Source organism: Zonotrichia albicollis, chromosome 1 (genome assembly GCF_047830755.1).
Source record: "Zonotrichia albicollis isolate bZonAlb1 chromosome 1, bZonAlb1.hap1, whole genome shotgun sequence".
In the NCBI taxonomy this organism is placed as follows: domain Eukaryota; kingdom Metazoa; phylum Chordata; class Aves; order Passeriformes; family Passerellidae; genus Zonotrichia; species Zonotrichia albicollis.
The window spans coordinates 137,894,177-137,917,400 of record NC_133819.1 but is presented as its reverse complement, the minus strand read 5'-3'; the positions used below and the strand labels follow the sequence as shown (position 1 = coordinate 137,917,400).

General features: G+C 39.8%; 1 protein-coding gene across 4 annotated transcripts in view; it reads right to left on the bottom strand.

Moving 5' to 3' along the window:
• The window catches only part of SAMD12 (sterile alpha motif domain containing 12), a 176,762-nt gene that overhangs the window by 49,775 nt on the left and 103,763 nt on the right, over positions 1-23,224 (bottom strand). The gene's annotated exons all lie outside the window — the stretch shown is intronic.

Here is a 23,224-nt window from a genome sequence, read left to right as displayed (position 1 = left end):
TAAAGGGGGAAATTACTTTGTGGGACCCTTTAATTAAAAGAGGGTCACATTTCATTGCCTTTTTTCTCTGTGACAGACATTGCTCTCCCTCCCCTCCCTTTCTCCATCTTCCAAAAACCAGTACAGAACAGGTTGGCATGATAGTCTTTTACTGAACCTACATCACCACTGAAACCCACTCCTTTTATACACTGTCTGAATGCAGCATTGCAGAATGCAATAAAAAATTGCTTTATTCATTGAGGGCTTACCTGGCACTGGCTATCACACTGCTCTTTTTAGTACTGTGCAATAACTACAAATTACAATTTTCTCACCAGTGTGTTTATTTAGCATTAAAAATAATTGCAAGGAGCACAATAACACAGTCTTGCTTATGTTTTTAACAATTATTTTCTTGTCCCATTAACTGCATCTAAATTGTTCAAATTCTAATGTGTTGTTAAGAGTAAAAATTAATAAAGAGTATATTTTTCTACACTATTAACTTTTCTCTGAACTAGGAAACTACTTATTCATGCCTGCCATGGGTCTAAGTGAGCTGCTATGTTCATTTTCCCTCAGAAGAGAGATAATGTTGTGTGAGCATGTGTTTTTTGAATGATTAGATTCCTTACCTCTTCTTCACTTCTATCTTCACTCTTATCTAGCTGACTGAAATATCAATCAGAAGCCTGTACCAGACATACAGTGCCATTTGTCATCAGATATCTTTCTGGGATTTGCTGCCTGGCAGACCACCACAAGATTGTAAGACTTTCTGCAGTAATTTCATTTTTTCCTTGAGAGAAAATTTTCTCATCTAAATGTATCCCCTCTTCATTTTGGGGCTGATACACATCTGTGAAGAATCTTGCTTTCCTGGCTTAGAAACTCCTGGATCAGCAGAAGTGTCAGCAACAGTAGGTGTTAAGGGTTTCTCTGACAGCATGAGGCATTTGGATGGCACACTCCTAAGCTCTTTTCAAAATAAACTATGGGGGGTTTATTTCCACTGTTATACATCACAAATTTATCACAATTGGAATAAAAACACTTAGCAAAAAAACCCCCAAAACATAAGCACCTCCTTGTCAAGAAACCATTATCTAAACAGCCTCTGAGATGTATCACAAGCACAAAACTACATTCTTTCCTCTGGCAATGCCTTTCAAAGCCAAGAGGTAAAAAAGGCATGACAAAATATAGGGTTCAGAAAAAGATGACCCAGGGTCTATACACTATAATTCAGCATACATGAACTCCAATTCAAAATACGGAAACACTGAGGGAAATTAAGATAAATCACCCTAAAGAAAGAACTCACTGTGTAGGAGGTTGTGTCCCTCAAACCAACTAGGGGATGCTTTCATTCAAGCATAAAGTAGTCATAACTCTCAACATCATAATTCTCCTTAGAGAATTTTATGAGCTCTATCACAGATGTATTGACTTAAAGCATTAGCAGATTTGGCCTATCTTTCCCCTATGTATTTGGGTATATATGGCCCTGCTCAGTGACCACTGATTTGAAAGTTGAGCTCAGATTTAACATGGCAATTTGCTCTGTTGCTATAAATCTCTCACCCAAAAATAACTGCAGGAAGGGTGAGGAAAGGAAGGAAGTCCAAAGCACAGTCAATGCTATAGAAATATCTCCTGAACTCCAATTTGAACTGAAGTTTAGAAATATTTGAACCCCCAGAAGCTTTAGTCTCCCCATTATCTTTCTCAGGTATCTCTGTGAACCTGCCAGGTTACAGCCAGAGCACTGTGCTGTCCTGGTCCTCCTGGTAGGAAAGAATTGCCATTACAGGACAACAGAAGCTAAGGCTGTGTTTAAGAAACAACATTATAAAGGCATTTTAAGAATCTGAGTTATAAAAGCTGTGGTTCTAGTCTAAAGAATGAGTCCATTAAAGAAAGTGTCACTAGATGTTTCCATGTTTATTATGTGCTAGTAACTCTTGGCTGAATGTGTGCAATTTGTGAGTACAAAGACATTTTTCTTCTAACAGCCATCTTGAAAACTCAAGCTGGGATCTGAGAGGTGGGGTGGGCTTTTCATTCTCATACCTCATTACCAGGAAACATCAATTAATATATACTGCTTATGCAGCTGTAAGTAATCCTTATTATTCTGGTTTTTAATCTTGAAGCTGGTTAGAAATCAAGAGCCAAAACTGCAACCCAGACTACAGAGTTTACACAAGGATGACCCAGTACCCATTCTCCGTAACTCAGCATACGTGAGCACAAATAGAAAACATCTGACTAAAGCCACAAATGTTGCAAAATTAATAACCCAGATAAATGGTGAAGATATCATTGTTTAGAGCCAAACCCTCCCTAGACAACTACATGGCTTGTTAGTGTCCTCTGAACTCCTGCCAGGATCTTTTCAGGAACGAGTGCTTGGGGCACAATGTATTATCCCAGACAAAGTCACAAAAAGCCAGATAGGAAGGCTATTACCTCCCTATATTATCATGTAGTATCTCTGTCATCACTTCCCTGATGGCAAGCATACAGTACTTATATTTAACCTATGGCTTAAGTGCTAGAAGAGCAGAAGTTTATCAAATAGCCTTTGAGCAACAACTTGTGTTCTACCCACATGTGCTGTAAGCCATCAGCACAGCTTAGATGAACCCAGCTTGGAGCTCCTGCCTCTCCCTGGGATCAAGGCAGGAAACAATTTAAGTCAGTAGCCATTCTCTAATGAAATGAGATTTTCAGAAGACTATCCTAAATTACAATTAGTTCATAATAATTAGCAATGAACAACAACAATAAAAATAGCACTCATTCACTTAAAATTATTTTTAATGCTATAATGACTGGTACATAATTATAACAGAGAAGGGCTATTTGAAAGAGGGGTAAAAAGAAGATAACTTCAAAAGAAGAGAATTCATTTGCTGCTTATTTGCTTCAGGGTTCTAATTACTCTGGAAACCAGCAACCCTCCTGATACGATTACTGACACGAACGCAACTGCAGCTGCAAGGAATGCTGAGCACATCAGTTTTTTAGCACCATTAAAACAGTCCTCTATAAATACCAGATGCATCTATCTTTCTATTTCTCTCCCTTCTCAGCACTTACTCGTGGAGCAGTCGCAGAGCATATCACAAAAATGAAATGTGTAGCTGTGGCAGAACTGGCGCAGTAGAGCGAGTAATTTGTATCAGGCTGTATAAGAGTTTAAGTTTTATTATTAAGTATATGTCACAGATATACTAGCACCAGTTCATCTTCTTTCTCCTTATAGTTCAGATTTATACACTTATTAATAAAACCCAGACGGTCATTCAACACCCTCATTTAGCAAAATAAGCCAGTCAAATCTGGACAGAGTTGCATGGACTCCACGTGGCAATGCAGAGAGCCCTGGCAACTTTAATTGTTGCTGTCTAGAGGAGATTTATGATGCCATCCATCCTGGTCCTAGCTAATAAATCACATCTTCCTCCAGTCTTCAGTGGATAGGCTGGATGAAAAAGGCTGGTAGGTCTCATTAGGGCTCCTGCAGGCAGTGCAGAGGTAACAAGGGAGCCACTACTGGGCTTGGCACTGCTCTTGCTTTCGCACATATGGACTGTCAGAGAATTGGTTTCACAGATGCGGTTTTGAATATCCTCCAGAAAAGGATTTTCCCTCAGGAATGGAGGTTGGAGAAACCTTGAGCTGCCATTCTGTTCTGATTCCAGCACCTAAAGCCTTTGGTTTGGTGCCTCTGTAGCACTCATCCTCCACAGAGCAACCCTCAGGTGTCACTTCCTACCATTTGCCCTGGTTAGAAGGCAAGCTCTGCAGGACAGCCACTGCCTTCTACTATGCATATGCAGCCATTCTCACCAGGGGGTGGCAAGTATAATACAAATATTATATACAAAAAACAGCTAAATAATAATATATATAATAATATATATAATACTAACTAATGTAATACAAAATAATAGCTAAAAGAGCTGGAAAATACCTTCAAATGTCAAGTTTTTGTATTCTGTCCTTCCCCCTCACTTTTCTAGCCAGCTAGTAAGAAAAAACAACTTTGCAGAGCAGTTTGGAATTTCTTAGGTCCAATGTGAAGAGCATCAAAGGGAAAAAAAGTGGAAATGTACTCCATAATAACACATTTATTAAAACACACAAAGATAGAGAGCCACCAAACAAGCTGTTTCCTTAAGATTTCATTTTGTAATGGTCTTTGGGCAGCAACATCAGAAAATAAAATTCTTACATCATACTCTTAATAACTGTATTATTGTAAGATATGGGAGGCTGACAGGAAGCTACACTTACATTATGGGTGTCCTGAAGACTGGCAAGGCAAATCAGATGAGACACAAGAAGTACACCAGTGGGGGGCGGGGAGGGAATTCCAATGCTTAACACTTTTCATAAGAGATCTGGATGATGCAATAAATTGTGCCCCAATGAAGTTTGTTGATGATACCAAACTGAGTGGGAGGTGGACACTGAAAGGGAGAGCCAGCCTGCAGGAAAACTTGAGAGGCTGGAATTGTAGACTAACAAGAACCTTATGAAGTTAAACAAGGACTGGTCTGTCTGGGGAGCAGCTCTGTGGAAAGGGGCTTGGGGGTCCTGGTGGACAATAAGCTCAAGATGAGTGAACAGTGTGCTGTTGTGGCAAAGAAAGCCCACAGAATGCTGGCCTGCATCAACACATGCATCCCCAGAAGAGATGAAGAAGTCACTATCCTGCCCTACTCAGCACTTTTCAGGCCACACCTGGAATACTGCTTTCACTTTTGGTCCCTACAATACAAAAAATATGTGGACAGGCTGGAGAGGGCCCAGAGAACGGCCATGAAAAAGGAAAGGCTGAGGTAAGTATTTGTTCAGCCTTGAGATAAGAAGACTTTGGGGAAACTTTAATACTGTGTCTCAGTATTTAAAAGATGGCTATAAAGAAAATGGAGACTAGCCTTTTACAAGGAGTCACAGGGAAAACACGAAAGGTAATGGATACATGTTACTCCTGGGGACATTCCAACTGGACACAAGAGGAAAATATTTCACAATGAGAACAATCAGCTGTTGGAATAATCTCCTCAGGGAAATGGTGAATTCTACAACATCAGACACATTTAAGACTCAGCTGAGCAGGCTGCTGGGTCATTTTGTCTAGACCATGCTTTTGCCAAGAGAGGTTAGACCGATGATCCTTGAAGTCTCTTCCAACCAGTTATTCTGGATTCTATGTTTTTTCCTGTCATTATAGTGCGTATCTGTAATTTACAGAAACATATTGCTTGTCCAATTAACGTGAAAACATATTTATCTATTAATAATGGAACTATTCCCCTACTCCTTATGTCAAGTGCATTCCAACTACAAAACAGAGAGTTTGTGCACTGGAGTTTCATGTACAGCAGAGTGAGGCAAATCTAAATGAGCTGGCTCAAGAAAAGGAGCTACAATTGCAGAGCACCCAGCTTTCCCTCCTGCCGGTAGGCTCCTCCAAGCTGCCTGGCTGGGTAATCTTTCTTCATGACATACTGCAGAAGGCAGTACAGACATACCCAAAGACAAGACCAACAGCAGATGCAGAGACACAAGAAAACAGCGAGCCACAGGTTGGCAAGGCAGTAGGTAATCAGCACTCCTCAGTAGCTCAGATGCTGGCAAACTTTCAGCCAGCAAAACACATCATCAGGTAGGGTCTGAGGAGATTGGGGTGACTTTGTGGTAGGGAGTTCTTCCCAAGGAACAGCATAGGTGATATCATCATTCCTGCATGGCTGGGGGGAGGTGGCATTGTAGTAATGGGGAATGACCTCAGTAACCCATAAGCTGCTAGGGAGGGAAGGAGCCCAAGAAGGGCTGGAATAGAAGAGAAACAACTTGTGTTTAATATGTAAGAGTCAGGTGTGAAAATTATTCCCAATGGCTCTGGGGGACAGTTTCCCAAGGAAGTTCACTTTGCTTGTGCTGACATGCATCACAGAAGCAAGTTCATAAAAAGTGTAACACTGGCCTCAAAATATTTGAAGTTTTCACTTATTTCAGTTACATAGCTAACAGGAGGAAAAGACTGTATCATATCTTTGTTAACGACCTCATTAATGACAAGAGAGTGACACTCAGTGCTGCAGATCCTAATTACTGGCTAATGCTTAAAATAGCAAATAGTACCTATTTCTTGGGCAGTCAGTCACATTAAGCATAAATCAACCTTACTTCTCTCTCACACTTCCGAGAGGATGTTCAGCTTTCAAAGGGGAAAAGAGGGAAAAAGAAAGCTACCTGCAGTCTCATAATAGCATTAGTTGTCCAAAAGACTCAGCTTCATGTTTTCCAAAGCTGCTATTTTTGTACTTGCTTGGAAAAAGCGCAGTTTAACAAAACTTCACCATCAGCGATCCTCACAAAACGTTTGGCATGTATTTGCCAGCTTTTTACTAAGCTAATTCATTTTTTAAAAGCAGCTTAGCAGAGATAACCACTCAGATGGAGATTTGAGTTCTTGTCTATGACATTCGTCAGTACAAATGAAGTACTTTGTAGATAAAAACAATCATATTGTTTCATTAGCCTGAAATATTTCAGATGGGGACAGCAATAAAAGAAGATAGGTTTTAGATACAAGCACAGCAGAAAAACTGTGTTTCATAGTGAGAGTTCAGAATGACTGGCAAATAACCCACTCTCCTAAGAGAAAAAGAGGGAGTAAGATCAGGTCAGCACCTGGACTGCCTTGCTCGGCTGATGAAGGTCTTGCTGTTCTTCAAGCTCTGTGTGTTGTGCATTCTTAACACACTGAATTTCAGTGCTTTCCAGTGGTTGCTTTATCTCATAGGGAAAAGCAAACACAGTGGCAAATGTTCCATAAACTCCAAAGACAGGATCAACCTTATGATCTATACGTATTATTTTCCCTGAAGGCAACTCAAGCAGGATGCCACTCACGTGGAGATGTCTCAGAGTATTCTTCCTTCTTCAAACTCCTGATGAAACATCACTCCTTATAGGAAACATTTATGAATCTCCTGTTTTCCAGGTCAAGAATTAAGGAAGGTTGTAGGAGTCAGTACGAGCCCCAAACCAGATTTTAATCAGTATTTGACTGACCTCCTAATGCAATAATTTCTTAATAGAAAAGCTTAAAATTACTTGAATTAGAAAAATTGGCATTTTAGAACCAAAGCACTATGCTGTAAAACAAGCAAGAAAACTCCAGACCAAATATGTCTTAATTCCCTTTCATCCCAGAAAGTTACTACGACTTCATTAGAATTCAGCCTGGTGAAGCTTTTCAGCTTGACCAGCAGAGTGCCCTGTATCAGACCATAAAGCCAATTTGTTGGCATTAACATACAGGAGACAACTTATAACTGAAGTTCCAAGAGACAACTTTGAACTGAAAAAAAGAACTAAACCAAAATAAATTATACACTGAACTTCAACTGTCTTTCATATTAAAATATTATTGGTATGTATCACTGAGACTTAATTTTTAAACTTCTCAGGTCCATTAGAAGTTATTTTGGGACCTTTACTTAAGCCATGAGGCACAAGCTGACATTTTGAGGTATCATCAGAAAGATTACAATGAAATGTTAAAGAGAAGAGTTATTCCCTCTAGGTCAGTTGAAGCAGGAATGGCAATCCTCACCTCTCCAAGTCCACCACAAGCCCTAAATTGTACAATAGCACACTTCAATTATTCCCCAGCTTTCAATGTGCTAAAAATAAAACCGACATCATAAACCAATTTTAACTAATATTATAAAGCTAAGTGCATGCCAATGTCAGTAAATGAAATGTAAAATTAATTGTGCTGCAAGAGAGGAAAGCCTTGTGAAAGAATTACTGCAGTAGTAAACGGTGAGCACTTTGCCCTCAAGCTTCACTGAAGTCATTACTTCTTAGATTTCATGAAGGGTAGTTTCACAAAGTCTTCAACATGATGTTAATTTATTTTCAGACAGGCACAAAAGCCAGCCAGCCACCCCAAGACTCACTGGCATTAGCTTCTGAGGATTCCAAGGGGCATTATTTGGCCTCAGACATGTGAATGGGAGGCTGTGTGTAAAGTTTTGATGAAAGACAACACTGTCTCTAGAAAAAAAAAATCATTATTCTCTGAAACAATTACAAATGTCCCATTCTCAAAATGAGCGATCATTAACTTGAGGAGCTAAAATGAACATAAAAGTAAATAGATCATGGCAACTTTTAAAAGCTGGCACTGAACATACCAACTTTCTACACAGCCCCAAATCACTCCTGCTTCCTTTCCTGGCTAAACAAGATTTGACTGTTGTTAGGGATACATTCCCAGTGCAACCATGGATGGGCAAACTGACTTTGACATGCCACCTTCAGGACTTCTACATGCCACCTTCATGACTTCTAAATGCCACCTTCATGCCTGAATTGCAACACCACCAGATAGAGTAGGTCTCTTTTGGTGGTGATTATGTTAAGAAACATGAGGCAGGCAGGTAAGGTTGGCAGGACAGCACAGCCAGGGAGGAAGGCGGCCTTGGTAACTTGTAAAAACAAAAACCCCCAAAGAAGATGTTGAAACAATCCACAGGAGAGAACAGATTCAGACTTCTTCCTCTTTAAAAGGAAGAAGTCCTTTTAGCACTTCTTTCAGACTTCTTCCTCTTTAAAAGCCTCTCTTCCCCTAACAACAACGACAGTTAATGAAGCAAAAAGGGAGGACTGAATTTGATGCTCAACAATTTCTGGAGCTGGAGCTAAAAGGACTGAGATGACTTGTTCCATGCCTCTCCAGGGTGTGCAAAATGCAGGTCTGAGTGAGTCACTGGACAGGCAGGGGATTTCTGGGACACAAATGGCCAATTTAACAAGTATGCTAATGTTCACTGAAGAGAATGACAATTAGAAGAGCAAGCTGTGTCTTAAGGATGAGCTGAAAAAACAATGAGGTGATGCAGCTGTTTGGAAGGAAACTGTGTCAAGTTGGGGTCTCTACCAGAGATCCTGACTCTACTACAAAAGTATTGGCTGTACTTTAGTGGAAAATGGTTTAAAACCAATCTAAGTATCTATCATATGAATACATTTTTGTACATAAACCACGGGTTTTGAACTCCCTGCATTCTGATCCTATTCTGTAGAGCAGGTTATTGCCCACTACACAGGGACATTTGTGTTAGAAAAAAGCTGTGACTAGCTGGTAATGCAGAAGGATGAAGCATTAGGAGCCTTGCTCACAACATTCCTTTTGACCAAAAGATGTTGCACTAAATACATATAATGATAGCAGATCTATAAATTCTAAGTGTAAGAATAACAATTTTCAGAAAATCTGTGGCCGTGGTAAGGTCACCAGTTCCTCAAACACTTAGTGAGCAACTTGTCTCTGTAAGGTCAAACTCTGTCATGTTAATATTCCAAGGTGTTTACATATGCATTGGTGTTTGAAGAAATGGTTCCCAACACCATACCACACAACTCTATCTCCATACATAATTTAACATGGCCATATGAAACTTAGTTTAATATGCAAAGCAAAGAGCACATGAAGTGATAAGGATTTAATGTGAGTGGAGTTGAAGGTGACACACTACCATAAAACAAAAACATACAAAGCAGTATTTGTTCTTCCTGTCATCCTCTGCTAGACAACTTGATAACAAAATGACACACATGTATTTCCAGACTTAATCTGGATGCACATCAAAACCTAAAATTTAAATTAACAGGCCCCAAGGATTTGGGTCCAAGAATATACCATGCCAAGAGAAAACAGTGAAATCTGATGATTACACTTTTCAAAAGAATGATCCTTCAAATGTGTCATGCCAAGATTATAAATGTAACTGAATATCCACAGAACCTACAGGCAAAATTTAAAATAGAAACCAGCCTTTAAATACAAGAATTTCAACCTGAGCCAAAGATGAGTATATTTTACTAAAAAAAATAAAGTTTGCTAGTTGTTTATTTTCAGTGTTCTATTCACTAATGTGATGCTGACCAGTGGTTTCTGCTTACACACAATTTAAAATTAATAATAATAATAATAATAATTAAAAAGCCTTACACCTACCGGAAAACCAACTTTCTTTCCCTACCAATTTTGACCTTTTCTGTTTGGGAGACATTGATTTTTTTAACCGCCTGTGTTTCTAATGGAGCTTGAAATTAACACGGCTTTTTGTTTACCTCCTAATTTGTGCACCACCATCATCAGTGCTGTCAGCACAGCTTTGGGAATAGGGCTTGTTTACTGCTTCTGCATAACCAGCAGTAGGAGCATAGGAGCAGAAAATAGGTTTGGTTTAGAGTTTTTCCTTTATTTATTCTTTTTGTCCAGGTCCTTTTATAGCTTACATATTAATCACTTGAGTGATAATGTGGCCCATTTTGTCAATATCCTTTAAATAGAACATAGAAAGACTTGAGCTAGTTCAGGGATATGTTGAATTCCTATGGTACATGTACCACAGAAATTTGGTATTATTGTTGTGTCAGTCCAAAGCATTTGTCAGCCTTTTGCACAGTGGGAGTTTCAGCGAGACCAGCACCACCTGTCTAATGTGGAATACCAGCTAGAGAAGTCCCACAGCAACTCATTCTCTGAGTCACAGCTTTGGCACAATATCCCAATCTCTGCATTAAGACAGCTTCCAGTATCAGAGTCCCCCCCGGTGGCATAAGAAAAATGTCATTGAGTCACATACCCTGGATCAGCACAAAGGCTTGTATTCTTGAAGATCTGCAGTATTGTCATTGCTGTAAGAATGAACTTATTTCTCTTGGTCACCATCAAAGTGTATGGCCAGGGGTTGGTGACCTACAAATTAATTTGAGTAAGTCACCATCCCATTATCATGTCCTTCAATAACTGCATGGTTGCTACATGACATGATCACTTAGTATTGTAATTGTATAACTGACGTTTGTGATATGCTATCAAACCATTAATACTGCCAACTTCAAGTAATAATTATATCTGTTTTCCAGACAGAATTACAAATTCTATGCATTGATTTTGTTTTGGTGCAAAGCGATGGACTACATGGTCCATAAAACCTGGATATCTGTTTTCTAGGCATTTTTTCCTAAGAAACACCCCCATGCCATGCTGCCATCCACTCTTATATGAGTGCTGACATAATATGAACATGTAAGAAAGCTATTTCTTCATTAAAATATTCTAAACACTTTTAGAACAGCTATTCTAAACAATTTGCCTCTTTGAGTATTATATGCCCAAAAACATAGAAGTCTGGCTATCTGAGTGAAAATAAACTCAGTAACATGATTTTCTTGTTGTTCCTGTCAGAATAGGAACATCTCTCTTCCCCAAATTCAGCAAAACCTCTAAACATGCTCCCCAGGTTCCTCATGCATATAATATATTATTTCATGATTTTGAGAATTCAGTGCTGCCTTTGATGATGTGCACACAACACATCTAGACATTAGGCATTCATTAATAAAAATCCCACTTTATTCCTTGTGAAAGATCAAGAGCTATGTTTTAAATACAGTGATGGTTTTGTACCTTACCTACTCTGTCAACTGTGCTCCTATGTCAAAATAGTAACTTAAACTGAACATACAGTGCATTCGTTGTTTCTTTTTCTGTGTTCTCTCCCAGATGACTGCCTTGTTGATTTCTGCTTGTATCTTCATGCCTAAAGCCTTTTTCCCCTACAGAAGGTCATTAAGTTTCAGAGGGGCTTTTTTTCTGCACGAAGCTACCAAAATTAGTTTGTCTCTCAGCACTGCCTTGTTAGCATCTCAGTGACTAAACAATGCTCCTTCCTCTGGAGACAGCAGCTCAGAAAGGTCAGCTCTTGACCCAGCCAGGTCTGTGCATATGCACTCTGTATGCTCTAGGCTGCCTATGGGCTTAGTATAAATCATTATCAAGTACTAGAAAGATAAAAGTTAATCTGATTTTTAAAACACATCTTCTTGGGAGGAGGGGTTCAATGTATGCTGGAAGGACTTCCACAAGTATTCAGCAAAGGTTTATTAAACTAAGTGGTTTTTTAACAGTATTCAAAGATTTACCAGGGCACAAAATCAAAGAATCTTAAAGACATAATCTTAAAATCCGGAAAATTTTTTAAGTTTGTAGCCTTATCCACCATTATTACAATAATTGTCTTAAAAATAGACTCGTGCATTTTGCTGTTTTCATTTCAATTTTTGTCAAAGACTGATGTACCAGAATGTTAATGTTGTATAATTATATATTCTGTAAATTAAAGCAGCATGGCGTACTGGTTGGGAATAGCACATTTCACACTTCATTACTTCTGCTACAACTCAACCAATCTTCTCTTTCCAGCAGTCAGAATTTCTTTCCTTGTTACTTTCTTTTTTTTCCAAGTGTTTCTGCTCCCCTGTTTTTTGCTGGTTATGCACAAGCTATACTGTCCTCAGTGATGGACATGCAGGTGGTGATGGTGGAAACCTGGTGGCTTCCCCTAGTAACAAACACAACCAACAATGGAAGTGAATGGCAGGTTTGGGAAACGTACACGGCCATCACAGCAAGCACTGGAGAGAGGACAGAACTGCCACCACTGGCCTGGATGTTACACTGTGGAAATGTTACAGCAAATGGACATAAAAGCCTGACTATTTTAAACTACAGCATGTCCCAAATTCATCAGATTAGGACAAATACCACGTTGCAAGATTGCTTCTAAGTTGTGATATTGGTAGGTGAATTTTTAAACACAGAAGACTGTTTTAACTGATCTGCAGAAATACATAAAAAGAATACGCTTGGTGAATTAAGAGGGTTCTGAAACACTACTAACAACTTTCTCCTACTCTGACACGTCTGAAAATGTTATTTGTACCGGCCCTTCAAACACACAATAACCACCAAGGAATGGGCATTTTTGCTAATGTTGCTATAAAAAGATTAAACCGGGATGCCACTGAAATACATATTTTACTTCTTCTCCAAACACATTTCCATACTGATTTGGACACAGTTTTGATATCAGTAGTAAAAAAGGAGTATCTTTGGTTTATTTTGATTGGTACTGCAGGAGGAAGTTGCAGCACATTATAGACTTTTCATTAGTATTAAAAAATCCCGATGTGCTGGGTTCAAACTGGTAATGTTGTCAGGGGCTGAAGTATTAAACTGTAAACATAAAAGAGAGTTTAAGGTGTTGTGGGTCAACTTTAAAATATAAAAATCTTTTAATTTATTTAAGAATTTATGAATGATGGAACTAGTCATCTGTATGACACCAGCTCTAACCATATCACAAGCAGGAGCTTTGCTAAGTTGCAGTGTTTATGTGGTAGCATAAAGCTGCACATGTGGATTTTCCAGGCAGCAGCCAGAGTGCCCTATCTCCCACTGATCACAGCTTCTTATTATGTGCCACAGCAGAAGCACCCACAGAGATGTGAAATCTTCCCCAATCCAGCCCACAAACAGCTCAGCTCAGAGCCTTTGGTTTCAGTGTGCCTTCCAACTAGCAGGGAGATTGTATGGAACAAAACCCACTGCTTCCAAAATCTGTGCAGTGAGCACAGACAGCGTGAGCAGGCAGAGCACAGGGCCCTTCTGTGGAGCTCTTTCACTTTACACCTTTTAACTCATTTTCAAGTGGGCCCCTTACTGAAGCTGCAGGTCCCACTATGCTAACAACAAAGTGATTCCCCAGGGATGCAGTTACACACTGTTTGACAATGCTTCCCACACTTTAAAGGATATAAACCCATTTTAGTAGCACACACAAAAAACTGCCATCACTGCAATGGCACAGCTGCTCTTCTATTTAGGAAATTTCATTTCCTTGTGCTTTCGAGCACTACAAAACACCAAAAGTCACAATTCCCCCACATTTTACATATGGACCATCAAAAAAAAACCAAGGGTTAAGTTTCTGGTCTGGTATCACCGAAGAAGCTCAGAGCAGATTTAGAACCAAGATGTCCCAAAGAGCAATCCTACACTATAACCCCAAGCACATCCTTCCATAAAGGTACTTCATTTCAAGATGCTCATTTTTCTTTCCAGAAAAGAAAATTTCTGGCAAGAAAATTTGCAGTTTGACTTCTTTTTAAGACCTTTAATTACAGCTGAAATTATGTTCAAATTTATTTTTCCACGGCTGTTTTTTCCTGTCTAGTACTCTACTGTCTTTTCCTCTTTCCACAAACACCAAATGCTTTAAAAATCTCTGTTGTTGCTAGCAAGCAGGAAAGGAGAAGAATTTCTTGAGTGTCTCTCTCTTTCTCCACGGAGGAAACAAAACAGATGTTGTGCTGTCCTCAGGGAGAAGGATCCTATCACAGAGCAGGTGTGAGTGAGGGCTGCTTTGCGTGTGGAGAGGAAAGGAGCTGCATTAAAGGACTTTGATGGAAAAGCAGCACTGATGGCAAAAGCATTCGGGTTTTTTTGAGGTAGAGAAAGAATTTCATTCCCCTAAAGAAAAGAAGGGATGTGGAGAAAGCAGTAGGGAAAATAATAACACCTTGCTTTGCTTTAGCAAGAGGAGCAAGGGCTACTGCTGACTTTCCCAGGATTAATCTGGCATTTCCCTTAAAGCAACAGCTCTGCAAAACAGGGAATGGCACGAAAATGTTTACTTTGGGTTTATAAAAGGTTTAATGCTTCTGCCTCAAACCAAGAATAGACTATAGACTCCACTTCCCAAAACATCCAGAGCAAAATGTGGGTTCCTTTTAAACCTCATTATTTCTGAAGGGGGTCAATACTGTATTTTTAAATACTTTAGGTTGACATTACTGGGTAACTTTCACAATCTGAAAGATTCCCTTCATCATGACCTCAGAAAATAATTTTAAACACTCTTCAGCATAACAAGAAACAATTACCTGAATATAATTTCCCCTTTTGAAACACTTCCTTTGTATATATGTGACTACACAGCGAAGAAATAATAATGTTTGTGTTAACACCAGTAAACTTCAGACAACTCAGACTTAGGATGAAACAGTGATGCTCTATCAAAGGTCAGAGCACCATTCTCCATCTCCATGAAGACCGGTCTACTAATAAAAAGAAAAAAAAAAATCCTTTGGAGTTCAATGGAGTTTTAATTTTTGTTCTCTCACAGATTAAGGAGTATCTTCTCCTGTGTAACTTAAGTCAAGTTTGCATAAATGCCAGCTCACTTTTAAGGACACTTTTGCATATACAGGCAGCCAATTTTATCTGCAGAGCTCAATTTAAAAAAGAGATGACATCAAATGAGCTGGTCCCAATGCTGCTTCCAAGATCAAACTTAAGAAGGGACAGGTGTTCACAGGCATTATTTATACTGAAACACAGGACCAGATGCATCTCGAGAACCTACAAACTCCTTCTGTCACTGTCCCCTGGCATCTTTTTGCTTTCATGTTGGAATAATGCTACAGCTTTCAAAACCCTGCTTACCTGGTAATAAAAGAACTATAGCACTCAGGCACCCTTTTACTTGTTTAACTCATCTGTTTAATTTTGATGGATGCATTTTTGACAAGTCCTCAGAAAGCAAAACTGGCTGGTTTACACAGGGGACTAAGGGTGCTGGAGGACAGGCAAGACTGCTGCACAGTCACATTTATGAACAGGCAACAGCCAAATGCTGCTCAGACTTGCTGAGAAGGGCCAGCACATTGTATCAGGAACACCACAGGTGCATAGCTGTATAAATATCACCACTGAGTGCAGCAGGAAATAAATGGAGTGCAGACCCAGAGATGCAGGAGGAGGACAGAGCCAAAGCTACAGCATCAGGCTCTTCAGAAACACCCAAACCTGTGTTCCTGTGAACTGCAGGCCTTGGAGCTGACACCACAGGACAACAATACATCAGATTCAACTGATGCACAACAGAGCACACACTTCTGTTCTTTGGATTAGTTATGGCAGAGCTGCACTGGAACACATCAGACCAAGCCACTGCCACTCCTGCACAACCTTTTTTTTACTGCCAGCAACAGTGCCACAGTACTACAGAAAAATCACTATTCCTTTGAGGAATGAAAAAAATTAAAAGATATATGTTTTTGTTTTGAGCTGCTCTTGGCTGACAAGTGAGGCCCACCAAAGTTTGTGAGTAGAAACATTGCCTGGAATGTTTCTACCAGCAATATTCTAAGAATCCAATTCAGTTTTACATAGGAACACTACTCTGAAGCAAAGGACAGTTAAAAATATTACTGTTTTCTTTTTGTGGCATCATGCTCTAACCACTAATAGCCATTGTGGCCTCAGTGCCACCTTTCTGATGCAGCAGCAAAGGGACAAGGGTACAATTTCTGCACAGTGCAGTACAACTGCCCTGCAGTGGCCAGGAGAGCAGTGATTCAGTCTCCTTGTGGCCTGAGATTCAGGCCACAGAATCTCAGCAAAGCAGGTGACTTCATCAGATTCTGCAGAGCTTTGATTTACAGAAAACAGAGGAAAGTTCTCAAGTCCACCACTGTTTTCACACTTTACCTTTTCATTCTCTTTACAGTGGAATGACACATTCTGCTCCAGGGATGAACCTCAGGAAATACCAAGGAGCCAAGCTAGCTTGTCTCCATTACACAAATGCACTCTGTATTTTCTACTTGAGAAATAAACAGATTAATAAGTTTGGTCCATCAAACAATACATAATTTGTGTGCACAAATAGATTTAATTCACAACAGCCCCATGGTACACACTCGCAGTGCAGCAAGCTGCCTGCTGTAAAAGCAATGTGCTCTCCAACCATCAGAAAGCAAAGGGTACAGCTGCTGAAGGATGATGTGAAATTAAAGAGGGAATGAAACGTGTGGTCTTATTTAATCACACCTGGTGCTTCAATTTTTCAGTAACAGCACCCTGCTAGACTGTGTCAAATCAGTTCTACAAAGAAAAAAAATTACGGATGGAAAAATGAATTAACTCTTTCATCCCTGCTTTTAATACATTATCTGAGTCAGTCACATTCTTAGCTGTGGCTGTTAAGGATCCTTTTTTCAGATGAAAGGTGCTTGGCATCTGGCTAAATGGAGCTCAGTGGATGACAGGGCTCCTGTGCCAGCAGGTGTGCATGTGCCCCCCACACTGAGAGAAGCAGAGGCTCTGGGGGTGTGAATAGACTATTTTATACACAAGAAATCTTCCTGGCCAGAATCAACTTGAAGGACTGAAGTGCCACACTGGGACCAGTTATTTCTATTTGTTTCCTTAGGTGGGTGGCACATATGTGCACAGAGAGAGACAGAGGAAGCAGGACAGCTGGGTGCAGCAGAATGTAGAATGGCAAAAAGCAGCTCTTCCTTTGCTCTGGACACTCTGCTCAGCATTGATTTCCTGTAAGAAGAAAATTTATCTCAAAAATTCTCTGGTTTCTGTTTTCTTTTGGGCTTTCCTTTTTTTTGAGGATTTTTGTTTGTTTAAGTCTTATTTTACAGTTTGGGTTAATATTAAACATCAAACATAATTAGATTCTGCAGGCATTGTGTGGTGTGATTTCTGTGTCCTGTTGGCTAGTCACTGCTCCTAAGAGTGACCTATGTACTAATAAATCACTTGCAGTAATAGACAGCAAGGTTCTAATGTAAAAAATGGCATCTGTGGTTGAATGTTGTATTCTTCAGGGAAAAGGGGAAAAAACAATCCTTCTACATTATTTCATCCAGCAGCAGAAAACAAAAAGCCAAGGCATAATTAGCTTAACATAAATGTCTTTATGTTAAATTCATAGAGAAGAAAATCAAACATGAAAAATAACTATCATGCTTCCATTTTGGTCTCCTCATTGAATTCATGTCACCAGAACAACAGTGGATAAAGGAAGATATATAAGGCTACTGGATGAGCTGAGAGTTTTTTGAGAGCAGATCATTTTTAGGGTTCAGATACTTCTTTATCCAAGTGTCACATGTTTAAGACATTGGCATTTATTTGTACGTATTGTCTCACAAGATGCCTAGTTTTTACAGGATGGATTCAGCCAATTTACTGAAATAACAGGGCATTCACCAAATACCTGAGAACAATTTTAACAATTTTAAGAACATTGTAGTGTCTTCTTCATTACTTGTATAACTTATACTCAAAGAGATTATCACACCAAGGACTATTTTTTAATAAATAAAAAGACATTGTGAAAGGTCTCCATAAACAGATGATACTAACACTGGAACATAAGGGATTAATTTAAAGTAGGAATATTTGAAATGCTCAATATAATCACAGTTCAAATTAACACAAAGATACCCTTGGTTTAAACCAGTTTTACTCTTGTTTTACGTTTTTAATCTGTATATTCCTTTAGTGGACTGAACCACAAAAGATAACTGAAATGAACTTCAAATAGCTAATCTAGTCTGCCCCTTGACTCAAGGCAAAGACAAATATCCACACAGGAGACTCTTACTTATTCCTCACACCTACTACTCTGCTCCAGCTCCCCCAATTACTCCATTATAATATGCTTATCCTAAGTTTCTAATACCCAAACTAAATCTCTTTAGGTGCAAACTGAACTAATTCCTTCTCTTCTTACCTTTGGTTAGTGGAGATGGTATGGCAAAACACCCTATGATTTAATATTAAAAAACCTTTAATATACTTCAAAGATTCTCTCTCTTTCCATCTTTGTCCTTGCATCCTGGACCCAACTCTTTCAGTATTTTCTCACTGGTCTTTTCTAAATCTCTGCTCACTCCTACTGCTCTTTTTCTGGCTTTCTCCAGTGAGTCTATACTGTTCCATGGTGTGAAGCCAGCTCTGGACACTATCCCAGCAGAGGGACAGCCAATCAGCAGAAAACACTGAAGGATGTCCTAGGGCCTACATACAAGACTGTGACTTAGACTAGAGTCTGGCTTCTTCCCCATTTTCTCTGCCAGCCATATCACAGCATGACTCACATTCAGCTTGAGATATCCCAACATCACATGGTCTCTCACTGTTACTTACTCACATATCCCTAGTCTGCATACACACATTTGTTTTCCCTTTATGGGGAAAACACTCCACTGAAGGCCTTACTTTTATTTGCTGAATTCCTATCTTAGTAATTTTAACCATTTCTGCATTTTATGAAGACCACTCAGGACTCTAAATCTGACCTCCACAATATCCAAAGCCTACTGGAGCTTTTAGTCCCTTGCACACTGCTCTCTCCAGCCCATTGTTCGAGACAATAATGAAATCCATGAGCAGCACCGACCTGGGGCACAATGTAACAACAGCAGCACTGCACTTCAGGCTGCCTCCCCGTCTGCCAAAGGAATAACAACTGTTCCTTGGGCACAGTACTTCAAGGAGTCCTTCACCTGCCTCACAATCATTTCACCTGGATTATTTTTTACCCTGTTTACTTGTAAGAAGGCTACACAGTTTCCCACAACACTGGCAAAAGCTGTACTCAAGACAAACCTACTATTTCTATCTTCTACACCTCTTATTCTACTCAAAAAGGAAATTAGAAAGTTTTGACACATTTTTTTCTGTAACAAATCCACACTGACTGTTTTTCCATCAGCTTATTACCCTCAAGGTGTTTACAAATTGATTAATAATTTTCAGGAGCATTTCACCATGTATCAAAGTTAAGCTGACAGGCTTCCTCATTTTCATGTTTAAATTTGCCCTTCCTCATCCTTCACAAGTTGTTAAAAGCTAAAGTTCATGGATGGTCTCATTTGAGGCACACAAGGAACATTTCAAGAGACTCTGATGATTGTGTGTCAAGAAACACTCTGATTGTGTCCAGCTTGCCTCCACTATTTCATCTCTGTCCCCTATTCTAGCTTGTGCTCCTTTCCCTCAGTTAACCTTAACTGTTCCAAGCACCCCATTGCAATTAGTCTGTTTGGGAAAACTGAATCCAGGAAAGCCTGGTGTTCATCCTCTTCTTCGTGATCAGCTTTCCTCTCATTGTCCACAAAGTAACAGAACTCTAACTTCCAACATCTTTCCCTTATTTCTGTAGCATTGAAACACCTCAATTTTAATACCCATTGTAGTTGTCACTCATTGAACTAGCTGTTAGTGTTACTTTTTAAATTTTTCCTTTACCAGTGCATTATCTTGTTGTCATTAGTTACAGAATTCCTGATTTTCAAGTAATTGCAGAGGGCCTGAAGTACTTGTGATATTTTGTGTTTTCCTTCTTCAGTGGTACAGTATGCTGCCACGTCTGTAGGATCTCACCTTCTAAACATCTGCCAGTTCCTTTGAACTTTCTTCTCCCTCCCTTCCTAGCCCTTACCTATCAATTCCAAAGTTCAAAGAAAGAAGCTCTTTTAAAGTCCTTTGACATTATTCAGCTTCTTTTACTCATTCCTTCCTTTCCTCCAGATCAGAAACCCTTTTGTGATCATTTTCACTCACATTGTCTTCTGTCTTCCCATTCTCAGACACTTTCTTCTCATAACTCAGAATAAAGCATAAAGGTAAATTCTTTCACTAATTTCCTTTACCCTCAGAAACAAAATTAAACCTCTTTAGATTTTAACTCTTGTTAGACAGCCTGGATAAAATTCACTTGACCAAGGGTAGGCGTGTATTCAGCTTGTCAGCCCAGAGAAGAGACCAGCCTCCCAGACTGAGATTCAATTTACAAGGTAGTAAATGCCCAAAGAAAATCATATGAAACATTGCAAATGGTTCATATTTTTACTAGAGTGACCCACAGTGGGCAATAGGCTCACACACTGGCACCTATCAATCACAGCAATGTGCTGGATGGAAGGGACCTCTGGAGGTCTCCAGTCCAACTCCAAACAGGAGTGGTGCTAGAGCAGGTTGTACTGGGCTGTGTCAAGTAGGAAGTGTCTACAAGGATGGAAATCAACACCTTCCCTGGGCCCAGTCCACTTTCCCATCACTCCTTCTCCCCACCTTATATTCAGCTAGAACTTTCTGCATTACAATTTGGGTCCATTACCTCTTCTGGTCTTGTGTGCATCTGGGAAGAGTCTGGTTCTGCCTTTCCTCCACTCTCCCAAAAGACTGCTGCAGATATAAGACCCCCCAGAACCTTGTCCTTAGGCTGAACAAATCCAACCCTCACCCTCTTTTCTCTCATCATGTGCTTCAGACCCTGACTGCCTTGGGGACCTACTCCATGCACCCACTCCAGTTTGTCATTGTCTTTCCTGTGCAGGGCAAGAACTGCACAGGCTGCTCAAGATGCCACCGGGGTAGTGCCAAAAGGAAGGGAATGAGCAGTTCCCTTGACCAGCTGACTACACTGCTGCTATTACAGCCCAGCAAGTTCTTGTCCCCCTTTGCAGTGAGGACACTGCTTGTTTGTATTTAAGCTGTTGTTTATCAAGACCCCAAGGTATTTTCCAGCAAAGCACTACTTAATATCTTAATGCCTTTTTTATATTGTGGTGACCAAAACTGTAGCCAGGACTTGAGGTGAGGACACCTCAGTGCAGAGCAGAGCAGGACAATCCCCTCCCTTGCCCGACTGCTGATGCTGGGCCTGATGCCCCCAGGACAGGGTTGGCCCTCCTGGCTGCCAGGGCACTGCTGGCTCATGTTCAGCTTGCCATTAACCAGTGCACCCAGACTCCTTTTCCTATTGCTGCTCTCCAGCCTCTCAAACACAGCCAGGGCTGCCCCATCCCAGGTGCAGAATCCAGCACTTGCCCTTGTTAAACTTCACACTTGGTGATTGCCCAGCCCTTGAATTTGTCAAGGTCCCTCTGCAGGGCCTTTCTGCCCTTGAGAGACTCAACAGCTCCTCCCAATTCAGTATTTTCAATAAATTTACTTGGTGTTCCTTCCAGTCCTGCATCCAGGTCATTAACGAAGATGCTGAAGAGCACAGGGCCAAGGAAGGAGTGCCATGGAACCCCACTAGTGACAGGTTGCCAGTCCGATGTGACCCCAATTCATTTGTAACCCTTTGAGCCTGACCCACGAGCCACCCATCACATAACATGATTGTTCTGATGTGTGCTGAACATTTTGTCCACAAGGATCCTGTGAGAGACAGTATCCAAAAGCTTTGCCTTTTAAAAAATAAATTATATTTTACTGGCTTTCCTAGATCAGCTAGGTGGATTACCCTGGCCTAGAAGGAAATCAGGTTTGACAAGCAGGCCTTTCCTCTCATGCAGCCATGCTGACTGTGACTGACTTGTCCTAAGCTTGTGGGCAGTAGGAAACAAATGTTAGTGAATGTTTCAGCTTGTTGATATAAACTTAAAGACAACATGTATAAATATGTATGGCATTTCTTATTCAGTTAATACAACCCACACATATTTATTTACATGATTTGCACTTTCACACACAACTTTTGATTGATTTCCATTCCTTACAGCTTCATTATATTTAGACATTGGCAATGATAGATTATTCTAGGTAATTTTTTTATTACTTGGGGTTCATGTTAAGTTCTAGTTATAAAATAGATGTTAGTGTAAAAGTGAAATCCAATAAAAATGCTGAAAAACAGTATTTTCCAAATAAGCTACAAAATCAAGGCAAAAATAAGCTTATCATTAAACTTTGAAGTAACCAGTCTCATTAAGCAAGGAAGAAACCAAAAAACCTTGGTGAGCTGCATGTCAGTTCTGGTTGCCACATTTCTCAAGAGTATAGAACTGGCAGATCTCATCCTCTACCACACAGATTTTGTTTATAGACTTAAAGAGGAAAACAAGCTTTTCAGCTTTTTTTTCTCCTCCCATGTGGTTTCTTATTTTTGAATGAACCAGTCACTGAACTGAAATAGCTGAACAAACATGAAAAAGATATTATCTCTGCACCTGCAGAAGTAGAAAAAGTTTAGTTCTTCAACAACAGTTGTTTAACCAGTGGCTTTCACCAAGCCTGCTGCCTGACTTCCGTTGTGTTTCAGCAGCAGCCACTGCTATACATGGATAAATAGAAATTTAAGTAATTACAAGAACCTGTATGATCTAACTTCACTCTGCTGTCTGAAATTCAAATAAATCCAATGTACTTTTCCTTAAAAAAGTAAATATGTAGCAAAGTTTTAATTTAATATCACATTAAATATTCCATACCCACTTTGCACTGCACAGTTTGCAACTGTTGGAAATACCACAGCATGTTAATACAATTTTTAGTCCCTTTTTTTTTTTCTGAAGAGGAAGAAAAAACTAACCCATGACAGAGAACTTGCTGTGAGAAAAGACAGAGAAGCACTTGCTTCCTCATCCCCCAAAGAATCCAAATGCATGCTGAGGGCAAGAAACACTAATGGGGTAGCTGTGAATAAAATCTTTCAATATTCAGAACTATATTGAAATAACTTTTGAGCAAACATGA